Raw genomic sequence first — 6,000 nt, 5'->3', positions numbered from 1 at the left:
TTGGTACATTTTACTACTTTTTTGTGCCACTTTTGGCTAATCGCGAAGATTAAGATGAGTGATGATGTGACATCCATGCCCAGGCTAGAATTGAACGCAGATTTAATTAACTCTGATTTTTTTTCATTACAAGTGGCATGATTGGTGAAGATGTTTGATTCATTTTACTTCGCTTTTCTACCACTTTTGTCTATCGCTCAGATTGGTGACGAAGGTTCTTGCGAAATTTCGAGAAATGGGGAGTTAACATTGAAGACCAACAAAATCGAGATGAGACGGGGGTTTATTGCCCGAGACTTTAAAAACCTGCAACTTTTGGGAAGAAAAAACGTCGCACGGGGCTAGGTCCGGCAAGTACGGTGGATATCCCAAAACTGGAATGTTGTGTTTTACCAAAAATGCTTCACAGATAGCGCGTTGTGAATTGGCACTTTGTCCTGATGAAGAATGCATGAACCATTCTTCCACATGTCTGGTCTCCTTCATCTCACCCGTCCACGAAGGATCCTCAAAACATTCTTATGATACAACTGATTGACAGTCTGACCTTCAGGCACCCAATCAACGAAGAATTTTAGAGACCTTTTCGATACTGACTTCAGTTTTCGAAGAGAAAGGGCGGCCTGCACTAAAAATAATCCGGTTCGAATCTGTGGACGCGGTGAAAGCCAAAGCGGCGCGACTCTTGAAGAGCATATCAGAAAATGACCTGCAACACTGCTTCTAGCAGTGGGAGATCCTGGTGGAGCGCGGTAGGGATCGGGGAGGAGCTACATTGAAGGGTACAATATTTGGATGGTCTGATTTTTTCAAGAAAAGAGTTACAGCATGAGTCCGGAAACTTTATTGCCACACCTGGTATACCTGTACTGGGATTTGATCAAATAGAGTGTTTGGAAATCTAAAATGGTTTCTTAAGAATTAGGCTACATTCTTATGTGCGTGAAGAATTGTTGAAATATTAATGTGCCCTTTCCCCATCCAGGATGAAGTCTGAAGCATTAATCTGAAGCAAGATCTGGGTTATCTCACTGCGTCACGTGGTCCTAGGCTATGCATAGAAATTAGTTTACCAACTCATAAGAAATCAGGTTGCCAACTCATAAGAAATCAAGTTGCCAACTCATAGGAAATGAGGTTACCAACTCATAGGAAATCAGGTAGCGAACTCATAGGAAATCAGGTAGACAACTCATAGGAAATGGGGTTGCCAACTCGTAGGAAATCAGGTTGCCAACTCGTAGGAAATCAGGTTGCCAACTCATAGGAAATTAGGTAGGGAACTCATAGGAAATGGGGTTGCCAACTCATAGGAAATGAGGTTGCCAACTCATAGGAAATGAGGTTGCCAACTCATAGGAAATCAGGTTGCCAACTCATAGGAAATCAGGTTGCCAACTCATAGGAAATCAGGTTGCCAACTCGTAGGAAATCAGGTTGCCAACTCATAGGAAATTAGGTAGGGAACTCATAGGAAATGGGGTTGCCAACTCATAGGAAATGAGGTTGCCAACTCATAGGAAATGAGGTTGCCAACTCATAGGAAATGAGGTTGCCAACTCATAGGAAATCAGGTTGCCAACTCATAGGAAATCAGGTTGCCAACTCATAGGAAATCAGGTTGCCAACTCGTAGGAAATCAGGTTGCCAACTCATAGGAAATCAGGTTGCCAATTCGTAGGAAATGGGGTTGCCAACTCATAGGAAATCAGGTTGCCAACTCGTAGGAAATCAGGTTACCAACTCATAGGAAATCAGGTAGCCAACTCATAGGAAATCAGGTTACCAACTCATAGGATATCAGGTTGCCAACTCCAGAATCACGATCATCATGTCACTGATATGAATAATTTTAATTACAATTTCTGATAGATTTTTCTCCTGTATTTTATTATCTAGACTTCAGGCTTCGCAGGTAACCTAGAATATACGCTCCTGTTTTACTTTAATGTCAAGAAGAAGTCAAGAATTTTGTATTTGTTATTTTGGTAGACACCCATGTAGAAGTAAACATGTGAATATCCTAGCCACGTTAGGTTTAGAGCCGTCTGCCTGAGAATAAACACGTGACGACATAACAGGCACTGTGACAGTAGTACATCAATTTTCACATCGAGATTATAGATGGCAGGATATATGCATTTCTTTCGTCAACCAAGATAAAGGATCACGCACAAATTAAGTGCAACTCTGTTACATTCGTAATGGTTTAGGAAATAGTGCTACAAAATATGATGTACGTGATCATGATATATCTGGTTTAAATGGGCCAGAAAAATCAGTTTTTCTCGTAGTTATTATAATATTCTGCTAAAATTTTATAGTTACAAACAGTACAGGCTGCAGATTGTGGTGTGTATTCTGATTATTTTCTGTCCTACTCACGCTCATTATTGATTTATATATTTATTTTACTCCGCTTTTTGTGCCACTTCTAGCTAATTTGCGAAGATGGGGGTGAATGAGTGATGACTAGAGGCATGCAAATTTCGTTTTTGACGAAAACACGAAATATGAAATAACATGCTATAATGTTCATTTTTCATGTTTCTGAAAGGTGTGAGGTGCATTTTTCTACCCTGTTTTGTCACGAAATAATGCGAAATGAACTGCAAAATGTGAAATATACTCTTAAACACGAAATTTACCATTTATATACCGACGTGACACTTTCTGAAGTCTGAAGTATCCTGTGAGTTATGCAATTCATGGAAAATTCATTAATTCTGCTGTAAATATTTGAGAAGCAGAAATTGACTCCTTTACACAGGAATAAACTTAATACTCTGGTAATTACATAAATGTGCTATTAGAAGGGCAGTGTGTAATAAGGGCAGTTTTTTTAATCAAATTTAGGATTATATTCACAATTTTAAAACCAAAATGTCATTTTATATAGCACTTTTTATGTGATTATTCACCGCTATAACACAGAAATTTTATTTTATTTACCGCTTTTGAACCCGAAATTGACTGTTTTTGTGCCGAAATTTTGCTTTTTTATTTACTAAAAATAGCTATGTGCCTCTAGTGATGACATAATGAAATTGATGAATGGACACTCACAAACATCCATACCCAGGGCCGGGATTCGAACCCGAGACCACTGGCGTCGTAGCGTGATGTACTAACCACTCCACCACGGAGGTGGACAACGTGCATATATGTGCCTCCACCGGGTATCGAACCCGAGACCCCTTGATTACAAGGTTAAGACGTTAACACTCCGCCACGGGTGCCGCCTCACTGTCATTACTGTCTACCGAAATCTCTCAAAACAAAAATATTGGCGAAAAGATTTATTTATTATTCACTATTACCTTCAACAGAGGTATATCCTCCAATGAGGGAAGGCGTACACAATGATAATAATAGTAATGAATAGTAATTACAAAATTACAATACAACTACATATAGATATCATATGTAATCCAGTCACAAATTGTATTCAGTACATAAGTAGGTGACAGTTTAAAATCAGGATATAGAGAGAATCATATAATCTTGAGTATAAATACAGGTATTATGTATTAACTATCACATGCTCGTACTTTCAGAATTGACTCTAATGTTTCTTTGTAAATCAAGAATCTCATTGAGAAATTTATGGAATGGTTATTTATTAATCATAATTTCATTGCACATATCACAAATTCTATTAATCAGGCAACTCTTAAATTTTTGGGTTTTTGGAATTTTGGGGATGACAATATTTCTGAAACGTAAATTATTCTTCCTTGTATTAAACTGAAGTTGTCCAAGAAACAAACTATTATCTATGCCGTTTACTGATTTGTACAGGAACAATTGATTTAACAGTTTTCGCTTATTACTAAGAGTTTCGAAATTGAATTCCTGAAGTAGGTCTTGGCAGGGTGTTGTCGTTTGCGGTGGTCTATTATATCTTAGGAACCTTTTTTGAATTCTTTCGAGACTATTTTCATAAAATTTATAAAGAGGGAAGCATATAATAGACGCATATTCAAGTTTACTTTTCATGCAGTCAATATTTCTAAAGTACTTCGTACTTCTTGTAACAAAACCTGCATTTTATACTCATTGTTAATCACATGTGAGACATGTTGTTTAAAAGTCAGGACAGAATGTAGATGGGCACTGCAATGCAACGTGCCACCACTCGTAACTCCAGGGCATGGAGATCCGAATTGGCAACACACCGCTCCTTGCTCCGGCTGGTCAGTTGGGAGCACCAGTTCTCACCCAGGGATCGGGATCAAGACGATCCACCCTTCCTCCAGGAAGGAAACCACCGAATTGCGACACGTGACAGTAAATAAAATTCCAAATACTTTATAATTAAAATGTCCAAAATCTTTAATCACGAATCGCGCGCGTACATACTGATTCGCACAAGTTAAAAGTTATAATTTGTTGGGTCATGCACGCTCGTAGGCAGTGATAAACAACTTATGTAACACGAGAGTCCGCGCACAGCCTTCACAGTTAATAGCAAGACCTCAACTGCCTACCTCAAGCGCGAGGCGCAGCATAACAGATTGTTCTAACTTACAATACAAACTCATAACATAAAATAACACAAGAAAAACTGATAATTTATATAACACATCAATGTTAATTAGCGATAGTAAGCTAAAGTTCAGGTTGGCAACAATTAAAAATGCCAACGTGGAAGTTTTTACATCGCCAAGAACACGAAGCGTGGTTCCCCCACTCCTAACATAAACAGCCAATAGGAATACGATATTTTATTGAAAACGAGGGAGAAATACTTTGCTATAATATTACAATATTAAACTATATAGAAATAACTAAACTGATTTTATCAAATAAATCATATTTGCCCTTGCACATAAAAAAATGATTAAATAAAGATTTAGTTTATAACGAAGACAAATTACTTCAATCTTGTACATTGTTGAACAAAAATCGATATTAAGAAGAAATGTATTTAACTTGTGCTTGAAAAACAATGAAAACGTTGCATATATTATTTGGGATAATTATTAGCCTATAAATTCTGAATAAATATTGCAAAAATACGCGAATAATATAAGATAAAACGTAAATAGCCTATATATATGAATTATGAAAACAATTAGGTATAAATAATTTAATCCAAGTTCTTAACTTGAAAGTATACGAATAAAATAAATGCCAATATACAACTGAAATCTGCCTAACATGGCGGTCGTTACAACACCAAGGTCTTTAAGATGTGGGAATTTCAAAATCCTTTGGAAAACAGTGCATCAATGTCTAGGTTAAATACCACTTTCACGCATTTACATGTTGACATAAGAAGATACAGTAATACAGAAGGTCTGCGAGTGATGCAAAAAGAAGCACAGTTCTAAGAATTACTTCCTGTCCGAACTCGATGATATCTACTGTTGTAAAAATGTCAGCAGTTGTCTTTTTTGTTCCATACATTACACGTTAATTGCGAAGACGAAATATGAGGCCTTCTCGATTGTGCCGTGCAGTGACGTATACTGAGCCAAAGGGTTGGGCTATCACACTATGCCACAAGGTCCTAGGCTATGAATAGAAATCAGGTTGCCAACTCATAAGAAATCAGGTTGCCAACTCACGAGAAATCAGGTTGCCAACTCATAAGAAATCAGGTTGCCAACTCCTAAGAAATCAGGTTGCCAACTCCTAAGAAATCAGGTTGACAACTCACATGAAATCGGGTTGCCAACTCATAAGAAATCAGGTTGCCAACTCATAAGAAATCAGGTTGCCAACTCATAGCAAATCAGGTTACCAACTCACGAGAAATCGGGTTGCCAACTCATAAGAAATCAGGTTGCCAACTCATAAGAAATCAGGTTGCCAACTCATAGAAAATCAGGTTGCCAACTCACGAGAAATCAGGTTGCCAACTCACGAGAAATCAGGTTGCCAACGCCTAAGAAATCAGGTTGCCAACTCATAAAAAATCAGGTTGCCAACGCCTAAGAAATCAGGTTGCCAACTCATAAGAAATCAGGTAGCCAACTCATAAGAAATCAGGTT

Source organism: Lepisma saccharinum, chromosome 12 (genome assembly GCF_977018435.1).
Source record: "Lepisma saccharinum chromosome 12, izLepSacc3.1, whole genome shotgun sequence".
NCBI lineage: Eukaryota > Metazoa > Arthropoda > Insecta > Zygentoma > Lepismatidae > Lepisma > Lepisma saccharinum.
The sequence above is the reverse complement of the archived record's forward strand: the minus strand, read 5'-3'. Positions refer to the sequence as shown.